The following is a 14,625-nucleotide window of genomic DNA, read 5'->3' on the forward strand; positions in this document are numbered from 1 at the left end:
TGAACTCTCAAAAGTAAATAAAAACATTCTTGCTATTCTCTTTGCCTCCCCTAATCCTTGTTGCTTTACATCCAGGGAGAACAGAAGGGCTGCATGCCTGAGCTCCTTCCGGCCTGGAGTGCACATCTATTACCAAAAACTATGTCTTTATCTCAGCCAGATTTCTTATCCTTCACCACTTTTCTCTCCAACTACTCCCTCAAGACAAGAAATCCCAGGATCTCTGGCCCTGAGCTATGGCTGCTCAGGGACTTCTAATTCTCCGCTTCTCTTTTTATTTTATTTTTTTAATTATTAAATTTCTTTTAAGTAGGCTCCGCACTGAGCACGGAGCCCAGTGCGGGGCTTGAACTCATGACCCCAAGATCAAGACCTGAGCTGAAATCAAGAGATGGACGCTCAACAGCTCAGCCACCCAGGCTCCACCCCCCACCCCACCCCCACCCCACTCCCGCCGACTTCTCTTTTTAAACTAGCATGTAGAAGGGGGCCTGGAGATGGTTGCCTTCAAACTACCACTCAGATCATGTGCTCAGCACCAGCACATCCCCTTCTCAGCCTGGGACCATCCCTTTACAAAGCTCCAACCAGAAGAAGAAACTATGGGTTTGAAGTGGGAAGGAGGGAGAAGTTGGATTTTGAATAGGTTGACTTTGAGGTGATTGTGAAACAGTTGAGTAGACATTAGATGCAGATCTAAGGCTCAGGTCAGAAATCTGGGTCGAAGACCCAGAAATGGAGGTCGTACCCAAAGCCAAGAGAATGGGTAAGATTATGCAAGGAGAAAATGAAGGGAAAAGGAAAGGAATGGAGAGGAAAGAGAGTGTGAACAGAAACGTGGGGCCTGACTACATGGCAGTGGCAGGGGCAAGAGGAGGAAGACTTTCTAGGGAAGTGAGCAAAGCACAGACTACACATCATTCTATCTCACTCAGTCCACAGTCCCATCAGCGGTTGGCGGGGCAGCGCTTGAAACAGGTGTTAAGAACTCCACTATCAGTATTGTCTTATTTACTGGCTGTCCTCTTACTTCTTCTTCTTCTTTTTTTTTTTTTTTTTTTTTAGATTTTATTTATTTATTTGACAGACAGCTCACAAGTACGCAGAGAGGCAGGAAGAGAGAGAGGGGAGGAAGCAGGCTGCCGCTGAGCAGAGAGCCTGATGCGGGGCTCAATCCCAGGACCCTGGGATCATGACCTGAGCCAAAGACAGAGGCTTTAACCCACTGAGCTACCCAGGCACCCCGTCATCTTACTTCTAAACGTTTTTTTCCCCAACCTTAAAGACTCTGAAGGACAACTTGTTTTTCATTCAGCATCAGATTGACTCATAGAATTTGGTTAAGTAGACAGTAATCAAATCTAAACATCCATGAACCCAAGACACACAAATGCCACCCTTTAATGCCTCTCTCCTCCCGAGTGGTATCCCAGTCCTTGGAGTTAGCTTCACCTCACTTTTGAGGCAGGCAGAAAATACCACTGATATTTTTAACATGGCTCAAACTGTTTTCTCTCGGAATACTCTCCTGGGAGATTAAATATCTATTTACATGTGGAATGTAAAAAAGCTGAACTCGGGGTGCCTGGGTGGCTCAGTCTGTTAACCTTCACTCAGGCTGTGATCCTGAGGTCCTGGGATTGCACCCCACATCAGGCTCCCTGCTCAGCGAGGAGCCTGCTTCCCCTCTCCCTCTTCCCCTCCCCCCACTCACGTTCTCTCTCTCTCTGTCTCTCTCCCTCCCTCATTCTGCTCCTTCTCTCTCTCAAATAAATAAATAAATAAATAATCTTTTTTTTTTCTTTTTAATAAAATTAAAAAGCTGAACTCATAGATTCAGAGAGTAGAATGGTGGTTGCCAGGGGCTCAGGCAGGGGGTGGGATTGGAAGGTAGGGGAAATGGAGAGATGTTGGTCAAAGAGTGCAAACTTCTAGTTATAAGGTGACCAGGTTCTGGGAATCTAATGTACTGTACGGTGGTTATAGTTTTTAAAAAGAAAGGATAATTATATGACATGATGGAGGTGGTGATAAGCTAATGCTAATATTACAGTTAATCAATTTGCAATATATAAGTGCATCAAATCAACACATTGTACACCTCAAACTCAGACAAAGGTACATGTCAATTATATCTTAATAAAGCTAGAAAAAAAAAGAGTTGTGATTTAAAAAAAAGAGGTTTCTCAAATTTAGAAAATGCTGAATGCTATGATGTAAGAGTCACGATGCATAGTAAAATAAAGGCTCTACCTAGTCTTGCTATTTAAAAAACTTGGATTTACCTTTGCTTAACCCAAAATTTTCCCAACTGTTTGATTCCAGAATCCTTTTTCCATCGAACACTTACTAATATCCAGTGGACGAAAGTTCCACAGAGCACATGTAGGTGTTTTGTTAATTCAAAGAATCTTTTTTAACACAAGCCACAAAATACATTTTCCCATGGGGCAAATTGATCTGCACTTAAAAGTGTTCTAATTTTCGTGGAAATCACTATATAGTATATCCCCCTTCAGTCATGTTGTTTCACACATTTGTGATATAGTTAGGTTATTTAATTAAACTCTGCATTCCATTCCTGATGTCCTACATGATTTTTTTAAAAATTTGCATACATTAATGTTCACTCTTTGTGCCATAAAATTCCATAGATCTTGACAAATGTATAGTGTCATATATTGACCATACCAACATCATACAGAACAGTTCACTGTCCTAAAAAAATCCTCTAGGCAGCATGTATTCAAATCTCAACTCTTCCCTGTGATCCCCTAACAACCACTGATATTTTTACTCCATAGTTTTATCTTTTTTAGAATGTCATATAATTAATTACACAATGTATAGCTCTTTCCAGACTAGCTTATCTCATTTAGCAATATGCATTCAAATTTCATCTATCTTTTCATGGTTTGATAGCTCATTTATTTTTACTACAGAATAACATTCCATTATATTGATATATCACAAGTATTTTAGGATAAATTAACTCCAGTATGCTTTTTTTAATATTTAATTTTATTTATTTTTTAGTTAACTATTAAAAGACATCTTGTTTGTTTCCAGGTATGTGTGAATCTGTGATTATGAATAAAGTTGCTATAAAATTTATGTGCAGGTTTTTGTGGGAGTGTAAGCTTTCAAATCAGTTAGTTAAATACCTAGGAGCATGATTAATAGATCATATGGTAAGAAGGGGGTAGGGGAAAAACAGCACTGACATAAGTAACTTTGGGAACAAGTGGAGTCTGTAACACTAAAGGCAAAAGAAAAAGCATTGTACTATCGATGATGCTCTTTATCATGGAGGTACAGGTTAATAATCCTGATACCACTATACATGTATACTTAAATTGAACAATTAATTAAATAGATAGCAGAAGGTGGGAGACAGGTTTCTCATTGTTGCAGTGGGAGGTTATAGATGAGTAACAGGAGAAGGCTAGAACAATTTATTTGTGTAGCAAAGGAATACTGTTGGTTACATCAGTAAAAATTCATATTTAACTTTTATAAATACAGACATCACATATGGAAATATTTATATATTTGTGTATATACACTAATATAATATGGGTATATGATATGATTATAAGATATGTGTAGCAATAGGGGCGCCTGGGTAGCTCAGTGGGTTAAAGCCTCTGCCTTCGGCCCAGGTCATGATCCCAGGTCCTGGGATCGAGCCCCGCATCGGGCTCTCTGCTCGGCAAGGAGCCTGCTTCCTCCTCCTCTCTCTCTCTCTCTCTCTCTCTCTGCCTACTTGTGATCTCTCTGTGTCAAATAAATAAATAAATAAATAAATCTAAAAAAAAAAAAAAAAGATATGTGTAGCAATAAGCACATTGTGTGCCCAGATCTTGGTTTCTAGTACCATTTTCCAATAAAAAGACCAGGGTCTTTGGAGAAATTACTCATTCTAGGGCTCAGAGAGGGAAAACAGAAGATGAGCCTAGAGGATCTTATAATGCAAAAAAGTAAGGAAGTGTTAAAACATAAAAGCCTCACAATGATGGAGGCATGTCAAAGGGAGACAGGAAAGAGCTCCCATTGGCCAAAGCTATAAAAATATGAGCAATAAAATAAATACAATAGTATTGGATTAAAACCCAAAGTATAAGGATGCCTGGGTGGCTCAGATGGTTAAGTGTCTGCCTTAAGCTAAGGTCATGATCTCCAAGTCCTGTGACTGAGCTCCATATTGTGCTCTTGGCTCAGTGGAGAATCTGCTTCTCCCTCTCCCTCTGCCTCTCCCTCTTGCTCATGCTCTCTCTCTCTCTCTGTCTTAAATGAATAAATAAAATCTTTATAAATAAATATAAATAAATAAATAAATAAAACCCAAAGTATAAAAGAAGTATCCATGGGGTGCCTAGGTGGCACAGTTGGCTGAATGTCCAACTCCTGGTTTTAGCTCAGGTCATGATCTTGGGGTTGTGGGCTCGAGCCACAAGTTGGGCTCTATACTCAGTGCAGAAGTAGGCTTGACATTCTCTCTCTCTCTCATTGCCCTTTCCACTTGAGTTCTCTCTCTCTCTCTCAAATAAATAAATAAATCTAAATTTTTAAAAATTAAAAAATATAAAAGTATCCATGAGTCTATACTGATATAAATAAATGATTAAATAAATAAATAAATAAATATGGGAAAATAGATCAGTCTCCCATGCAGGAGAATTCCACATAATTTATGTAACTAATTCTGCTTTCAAGGAGGTGGAGTATAACTCTCTATTCCTTAAGTGTGAGCTATACATTGTGACTTCTTTCCAAAGAATAAAAGATAGAGAGAAAAAGAGTAATTTTACAGTAGAATAACTTGGCAAACACTACCTCAGCCAAGTGGTCAAGGTCAAGAACAATAGGGACAGATTATGTTGATAATATATACCTTTGATATAAATGTGATAAAAATGGCACTTAACTTCTGTTTTCTTCCTCATCAAAAACTCATAGCCTCAATCTAATCATGAGAAAAATATCCCCAGCTGAGGGAAATTTTATGAAATATCCTCAAAACTGTCAAGGTCATCAAAAATAAGGAAAGTTTGAGAAATTGTCACAGCCAGAGGAGTCTAAGGAGACATGAGTACTAAATGCCATGTGGTATCCTGGTTGGGTTCCTAGAACAGAAAAAGGGCCTTAGGAAAAACCTAAGGAAATCTAAATGAAGTATGGACTTTAGTTAATAATAATATGTATGAGGGGCCCCTGGGTGGCTCAGTCAGTTGATTTTAGCTCAGGTCATTTGTGATCTCAGGGTCATGAGATTGAGCCCTACATCAGGCTTCGTGTTGACATGGAGCCTGCTTAAGAGTCTCTCTCTATATCCCTCCCCACCCCACTCTCTCTCTTTCAAAAATAATAATAATAATAATAATAATAATAATAATAATAATAATGTGTGTGGTAGATGGGGACTCCCTGTGGTATCTTCACATATTTTTTGTAAATCACAAATTGTTTTAAATTTTTTTAAGTTTGTTTTTTAAAAAGTAGAATGATGGATGTAATATTAGCATTATTTGTTGATGACATTGTTGTATATATGGAGACCCCAGAAAAAATTGCTATATACTTTAAAAGAATTGAGCAAGATGGCTACATAAAAATAATATATAAAACAAACAGTGTTGTTATGTAGTAACAACCAGTTGCATTTATAATGGAAGAAAGATACCATTTACAATAGTTATAAACAGATAACTTAGAAATAAATTTAACAGGGCTACTTCCTGTGTGCCACACTGTTGATCATGGGCTGCACACTGGATCTACACCTGGGCTATCTGTGAGGAGCAGTAGACCCTAGGGTGCTTCCCTGGCTCTGCTATGATGCCCTGGTGTGCCTTGCACTGGAGAACTTGCAAGATGGGGGCGAAATAGAAGGACCCTAAGCTCAACTTCTCTCATGAATACAACTAGATAACTATTAAATTTCCCTAAATACCTCAGAAGTTGCCCTGAAGGCTGGCAGAACAAATTCCACAACTAAAGGTAGAGAAGAGGCCACATAGTAGAAGGTAGAAAGTATGGAAATGCAATTTGGGAGAGAAACAGTTGTGTCTACTGAAGTTGGGAGGGAGCTGCAGTTGTGGAGAAGGGAGAGAGACAGACAAGCATAAAGGGGAGCACATGGGGAAAATGAATCCTCAAACCAACCTGCATGGAAAGTGAGATAGGCCGAATTTTGTGAATTCTTGTAACCAGTGGGGCTTAGAGCCCGAAATTTTAAAGGTCAGCAGGCTTGGATGTAGTAAAGCCTGGGGGGCACTCTGCTGCTCTTGGAAAGAAGGCAGGCAAATGCCCTGGGGTCATACAGTGTGGAAACAGAAATCTGAAGAGTATGTGAGACACACAGTAGGAAGGTTATTTGCTCGTGTGATAACACATTTGGGAGAGACAGCATTCATGGAGAAACGCCTCCAGGGATAAAGGAATTGGCAGCAACATTTACTTCCCAACCCCTCAGCATAAGCACAAGACCACTCATGGGAAGCAGCCAAGCACCAAAACTTGCTACCTAACTTGCTTACCCCAAGCACTACCCTCTCCCCCATGCTCCAGTGGAACCATCCCACTCAGCTATGCTTCCCTCAGTCCCAATGCAGAAGGCCTCTGCCCCCAGAAGACCAGCCCATACCCTTGCCCACACAGCGTCATACCATGTGGGAGTTTTGAGGCATCTCAGTTGCAGCAGCAGTGGTGACAGGTCTTATTTCACAGACCAGAGCACACCTAGTTAAATGTGCCATATTCAGGTCAGGGACCAAACATTGTCCAAAGCAGGCAAAGAGAGCCTCTGCAGATGACCTGCCTGAAGGAAACAGTGGCCAGGACACAACAGCAGAGCACACACAACACACATTGGAGACACTTCCTGAAGCACCAGGATCTGGGAAACAGTGGACACTGCATGACAGAGCACTACAGGATGTCTTCTTCATAAGGCCATTACCCTCAAGAAAAGGAGACATAGCTAACTTTTCTAACATAAAGACACAGGCACATTGACTTAGACCAAATGAGAAGACAGGAAAATTTATCCCAAATGAAAGTACAGGAAAAGGCCATGGCCAGAGATTTAAGTAAAACAGATATAAGTAACATGCCTTATAAAGAATTTAAGGTAAACATCATAAAGATACTCACTGGACTTGAGAAAAGAGTGGAGGACATGAGAGAGACACTTAACACAGAGATAAAGACTAACATAGCAGAGATAAAGGGCTCAATAAATGAAATAAACACCCATGATGGAATGAACAGGATGGAAGAAGCAGAGGAACAAATTAATGACCTAGGAGATAGAGTAACAGAAAGTTATCAAGCTAACAAAAAGAGAGGAAAATACACAAAACAAGAATAGACTTAGAAAACTCAATGACCATCAAACATAATAACATTTATATTATAGGAGTTCTGGAAGAGAAAGAAAAGGGGACAGAAAATTTATTTGAAAAAATAATAGCTGAAAAATTTCCTAATCTGGGGCAGGAAACAAATATTCAGATCCAGGAGGCACAGAGAACTCCCATCAAAATCAACAAAAACAGATCCGCACAAAGACATATTGTAACTAAATTGGCAAAATATAGGGGTAACTGGGTTGCTCAGTCAAACGTTTGCTTTCAGCTCAGGTCATGATCCCAGGGTCCTGGGATCGAGCCCCACATCGGGCTCTCTGCTCGACAGGAAGCTTGTTCTCCCTCTCCCACTCCCCCTACTTATGTTCCCTCTCTCGTTATGTGTCTCTCTGTCAAATAAACAAATAAAATCTTTAGAAAAAATTGGCAAAAAAAAAAATCCATTGACAGTAATCTGGGAAAATTGTTTAAGCACTTTTGAAAATGATATTTAGATATTTGCTACAGTAAAAAAAAAAACTGGGTAAAAAAATTGGCAAAATATAGTGATTAAGAAAACATTTTAAAAGTAGTAAGACAAAAGAAGACAATAACTTACAAGGGAAAACCCATAAGGCTACCAGGCAGTTTTTCAGCAAAAATTTTCTAAACCAGAAGGGAGTGGCATTATATATATTCCAAGTGATAAATGGAGAAAAATCTGTAGCAAGAATATTCTATCAAACAGGGCTATCATTCAGAATAGGAGAGATAAAGAGTTTCCTAGACAAACAAAAACTAAAGGCAGTTCAGGACCACTAAACCAGCACTGCAAGAAATCTTAAAGGGGCTCTGTCTGGAAAGGATAGACCAAAAGTAATGACAGTATAAAGCTAAGAAATACAAAAGCAGTTAAAATGAATATTTCTGTAAAAAGTCAAGGAACTCACAATATAAAAGATAAGAAATATAAAAACACATAGCTAAAATGTTGGGAGGAGAGGAGTAAAGAATGAGTTCAAACTTCAATGACCATCAACTTAATATACATTGCTATATGCAGAACAGGTTATATACGAACCTAATGGTAACCGTATATCAAAAACTACTAATAAACATGCAAAAAATAAAGAGAAAGAAATCCAACTACATTACTAAAAAAAAAAAAAAAAATCAACAAACCATGGGAGAAAGGCAAGAAAGGATCAGAGAAAATCTTCAAAAACAACCACAAAATAAAGAGTAAGTTGACAATAAATACTTATCAATAATTATTTTCAATGTAAATGGACTAAACTCTCCAATCAAAAGACAAAAGGTGTCAGAATGGATTAAAAAACAAGACCCATCTATATGCAGCCTACAAGAGATTCATTTTAGACCTAAAGACAGGTGCAGATTTAAAATGAAGGGATAGAGAAACATCTACTATGCAGATAGATGTCAAGAGAAAACCAGAATAGCAATACTTATATCAGAAAAAAATAGAACTTTAATGCAAAAACTGTAAGGGACAAAGAAGGACACTATGGACACAACACAACACAAAAATATAACAATTGTAAATTTTTTGCACCTAACATAGGGGCACTCAAATACATAAAACAGTTAATAACAAACATAAATGAACTGATTGATAAGAAGACAATAATAGTAGAGGACCTTAACACCCCACTTACATCAATGGACAGATCATCTAAACAGAAAATCAACAAGGAAAAAATGGCTTTGAATGGAACAATGGAACAAATGAATTTAATATATTCAGAGCATCCCATCCTAAAACTACAGAGTACACATTCTTTTCAAGTTCACAAAGAACATTCTCCAGAATTGATCACATATTTACCCACAAAACAAGCCTCAACAAATTCAAGAAGATGGATGCCATATATCTCTTCTGACAACAACACTATGAAACTACAAATCAACCAGAAGAAAAACATCTGGAAAGACCACAAATACATGGAGGTTAAATAACATAGGAACCAGGAAATAACCAGGAAATCAAAGAAAAAATTTAAAAGTACATAGAAATAAACAAAAATGAATACACAACAGTCCAAAATCTTTGGAATGCAGCAAAAGCGGTTCTAAGAGGGAAGTTTATAGCAAGACAGGCCTACCTCAAGAAAGAAAAATAATCTCAAATAAACAACCTAACCTTGCACATACAGGAGCTAGAAAAAGAACAATAAACAAAATCCCAACCCAGCAAAAGGAAGGGAAACAAAAACCAATTAGAGCAGAAATAAATGATATAAAAACTAAAAACAAAAATATAAGAAAACAATACAACTGACCACTGAGGGACACCTGGGTGGCTCAGTCAGTTAACCCTTTGACTTTTGCTCAGGTCATGATCCTGGGGTCCTGGGATGGAGTCCTGCATTATGCTCCCTGATCAGTGGGGAGCCCACTTCTCCCTCTGCTTGTTGCTCTCCTTCCTTGTACTCTCTTTTTCTCTCTCTGACAAATAAATAAATAAAATCTTTTTTTAAAAAAAAGAGGGGTGCCTGTGTTGCTTAGATGGTTAAGCATCTGCCTTTGGCTCAGGTCATGATCTCCAGGTCCTGCATCAGGATCACAGCTCAGCAAGGAGTCTGCTTCTCTCTCTCCCTCTGCCTCTCCCCCTCTTTGTGCTCTCTCTGTCTCTCTGTCTGTCTGTCTGTCTCTCTCAAATAAATAAATAAATAAATATTTAAACAAAAAGAATTGTTCTCTGAAACTAGTAGCTCACTCTTTGAAAAAAATGGCAAAATTGACAAACCTCTAGCCAGACTTATCAAAAAGAAAAGATAAGGATCCTACTAAATCACAAACGAGAGAGGAGAAATAACAGCCCACACTGCAGAAATACAAACAACTATAAGACAATATTATGGAAAAACTATATGCCAATTAATTGGACAACCTGTAAGAAATGGATGTATTCCTAGAAACATATAAACAAACTGAAACAGGGAGAAATAGAAAACTTAAACAGACTGATAACCAGCAAAGAAATTAAATCAGTTATCAAAAAACTCTCAACATGGGACACCTGGGTGGCTCAGTGGGTTAAAGCCTCTGCCTTCGGCTCAGGTCATGATCCCAGGGTCCTGGGATCAAGTCCCACATCTGGGCTCTCTGCTCAGCAGGGAGCCTGCTTCCCCCTCTCTCTCTGCCTGCCTCTCTGCCTACGTGTGATCTCTGTCTGTCAAGTAAATAAATAAAACCCTAAAAAAAAAAAACAAAAAAAAACTCCCAACAAACAAAAGCCCAGGGCCAGATGGCTTCGCAGATGAATTCTACCAACATTTAAAGAAGAGTTAATACCGATTCTTCTCAAACTATTACAAAAAATAGAAGAGGAAGGAAAACTTCCAAATTCATTCTGTGAGGCCAACATGACACTGATACCAAAACTAGATAAAGACTCCCCTGGAAAAGAGAACTATAGGTCAATATCCCTGATGAATATAGATGCAAACATCCTCAACAAAATACTAGCAAACCGAATTCAAAAGTCCGTTAAAAAAAATCATTCACCACAATGAAGTGGGGTTTATTCCTTGCCAGGGTTGCCAGGGTGATTCAATACTCAAAAATCAGTCAATGAGACACATCATATCAGTAAGAGAAGCCATATGATCATTTCAGTAGATGCACAACAAAGTACAACACTTAACAAAGTACTTAACAAAGTACTTAAAGCACTTAACAAAGTACAACATCTGTTCATGATAAAAAATCCTCAAATAAGTAGGTTCATAGGGAACATACCTCAACATAATAAAGGCCATATATGAAAAACCTATAGCTAACATCATCCTTAATGGGGAAAAGACCTCCATAAGGTCAGGGACAAGACAAGGATATTTACTCTCCCCACTTTTATTCAGCATAGTACTAATGATCCTAGCCTTAGCAGTCAGACAACAAAAAGAGTAACAAGGCATCCAAATCAGCAGGGAAGAAGTCAAAACTTCACTATTTGCAGACAACATGATACCATATACAGAAAACCCAAAGGACTCCACAAAAAAATTGCTACAACTGATACACAAATTCAGTAAATTTGCACGATAAAAGATCAACATACAGAAATCTGTTGCATTTCTATACAGCAATAATGAGGCAGCAGGAGAGAGGAAGGAACCAATCCTGTTTACACTGCACCAAAACAATAAGATACCTAGGAATAAATCTAACCAAAGAAGTAAAAGATCTGTGCTCTGAAAACTATAAAATACTGGTGAAAGAAATTGCAGATGACACAAAGAAATGGAAAAACATTCTATGCTCATGGATTGGGAGAACAAATATTGTTCTACTATATTGTCTATAGTACCCAAAGCAATAATGCAATCCCTATGAAATTACCACCAGCATTTTACACAGAAGGAGAACAATCTTAAAATTTGTATGGAACCACAAAATTCCATCACAATTCTGGACTTCAAGTTATATCACAAACCTGTAGTGAGAAAGAGAAAGAAGAGAGAGAGAGAGACAAATCAAGAGACACACTCTTAACTCTATAGAACAAACTGATGGTTACCAGAGGGAGGGTTGTGAGGGAGGAAATGGGTTAAATTGATGATGGAGCAGGGCGCCTGGGTGGCTCAGTGGGTTAAGCCTCTGCCTTCGGCTCGGGTCATGATCCCAGGGTCCTGGGATCGAGTCCCACATTGGACTCTCTACTCAGCGGGGAGCCTCCTTCCCCCTCTCTCTCTGCCTGCCTCTCTGCCTGCTTGTGATCTCTCTCTGTCAGATAAATAAATAAAATCTTTTTAAAAAAAAATTGATGATGGAGATTAAGGAGTGCACTTGTCATGATGAGCATAGAGTGATGCATGGAATTGTCAGAACACTATATTGTACACCTGAAACTAATATAATATTGTAAGTTAACCAACTGGAACTAAAATAAAAAGAAAATATAAAAAAAAAGAAATTAAACAGAAAGCATTCAACATCTGTTTGAAGACAATTTTGTAATGCTACTGAAAAACACAATAAAAACCTGACAAAGTGTAAAGGCATCCATTTTCTTTTTCTTTTTTTTTTTTCTTTTTTTTTTTTTAAAGATTTATTTATTTGACAGATAGAGATTACAAGTAGGCAGAGAGGCAGGCAGAGAGAGAGAGAGAGGAGGAAGCAGGCTCTCCGCCAAGCAGAGAGCCCGATGCGGGGCTCGATCCCAGGACCCCGGGATCATGACCTGAGCTGAAGGCAGAGGCTTTAACCCGCTGAGCCACCCAGGTGCCCCTCTTTTTTTTTTTTTAAGATTTATTTATTTAACAGAGATCGAGTAATCACCAGTAGGCAGAGGGGTGGGGCGGGGGGAGGGTGGGAAGCAGGCTTCCTGTTGAGCACAGAGCCCGATGTGGGGCTCAATCCCAGGACCCTGAGATCATGACCTGAGCCAAAGGCAGAGGCTTTAACCCACTGAGCCACCCAGGCACCCCTAAAGGCATCCATTTTCTTTCTTTTTTTTTTTTTTTTTAAAGATTTTTATTTATTTGACAGAGAGAGATCACAAGTAGACAGAGAGGCAGGCAGAGAGAGAGAGAGGAAGCAGGCTTGCCGCTGAGCAGAGAGCCCGATGCGGGACTCGATCCCAGGACCCTGAGATCATGACCTGAGCCGAAGGCAGCAGCTTAACCCACTGAGCCACTCAGGCGTGCCCAAGGCATCCATTTTCTTTAACAGGAAAATCCAATCTCGTATAGTTAACAATTCTCCCCTAATTATTCTGTAATTATTAATGTGATCTCAATAAAAAAAATATGATTGATGTAGAGAATAAAGCAACTAATTCCAAAATATATAGGGAAAAACAAAGATGTAAGAAGAGCCAGAAACTCTCTGAAAAAGAAGACTGATGACAGGGAGATGCTGTCCTTAAAGCACATTATTAGGCTACATAATTAAATAGAGGTACTGGTACTTGACTAGTAGTGGTACATGATTAGACTTAGCTCAACGGAAAGAGAGTCCAAAAATAAACTAAACTACAAATACAAAGTAATTTTGTCTGAATGTTTTTGCACCTGCACCCTAAATGCTCATTGTGAAGATATTATGAGGTGGGGCCTTTGGGAAATGCTTAGGCCCTAAAGGCAGAATCTACATGATTGGGATTAGTGCCCTTATGAAAGAGACCCCACAGAGCTCCCTAGCTCCTTTCACCATGTGAGGATATAACGGATGTCTGCAGTCTGGAAGAAAGCTTGATCATGCTTGTATACTGATCTTGGACTTCTAGCCTTCAGAACTATGAGAAATAAATTTCTATTTACAAACCACCCATTGTGTGGCCTTTTGTTATATAGCAACCTGAAGGGACTAAGATATATACACACACACACACACACATTAAATATATGGTAAATGTGGAAAATGTCATTTTACATTGGGAGAAAATAGTTTCTTCACCAAATTGTGATGCAATTATTGGGTAACTTTCTGGGAAAAGTTTAAAAGTTTTTCAACTTTCAAACTTGAAAAATTATTTTTCTATACCCCATAATTCACATATAAGCTCCCTACTGAAATTTCCTTTGATTGTCAATGTCCACTTTTGCTACAAAATTCAACTCAAGCACCCCCTTCCCCTTTCCCCTTTTCCTCTTGCTGAGCAGATGGGATAGATCTAGGTAGGCATCCATGATGTAGAGGAGAGGAACCGTGGTGTTCCAGAGTTGAGATGTTTGAGGTGAAGGGGAGTGAAGAGGATATCCATGCAGTCAGATTAACCTAGTATCGGGTGTCAGAACTCAAACAGAGTGAGAAGATGAGATCCACAAATGTGGAGGGCAGTGTAGTATGAGATGTCAGAGTCTGATTAGTATAAATAGCATGTCCATGCTAGGACCTGTCCTGACATTGGCAGTCAGTGCCTAAGTGGAATTAAAAGGCATCTGTACAGGGGCGCCTGGGTGGCTCAGTGGGTTAATCCTCTGCCTTTGACTCAGGTCATGATCTCAGGGTCCAAGGATTGAGCCCCGCATCAGGCTCTCTGCTCGGCAGGGAGCCTGCTTCCCTCTCTCTCTCTCTGCCTGCCTCTCTGCCTACTTGTGATCTCTCTCTGTGTCAAAGGAGTAAATAAAATATTTAAATAAAAATTTTTTTTAAAAAGGCATCTGTACAGGGAAGCAGCTCAGTATCCAAAAAGGAGCAGGCCTGGTGTATAGAATCATAGTCTGAGCAGAGGAAGAAATTCACAATGTGGCAGGTTGGCATGGAAAGTCAGAAGTCAAGCAAGACAAGGAGCACATGCATGGGGTGG

Source organism: Meles meles, chromosome X (assembly GCF_922984935.1).
Source record: "Meles meles chromosome X, mMelMel3.1 paternal haplotype, whole genome shotgun sequence".
NCBI classification, from domain to species: domain Eukaryota; kingdom Metazoa; phylum Chordata; class Mammalia; order Carnivora; family Mustelidae; genus Meles; species Meles meles.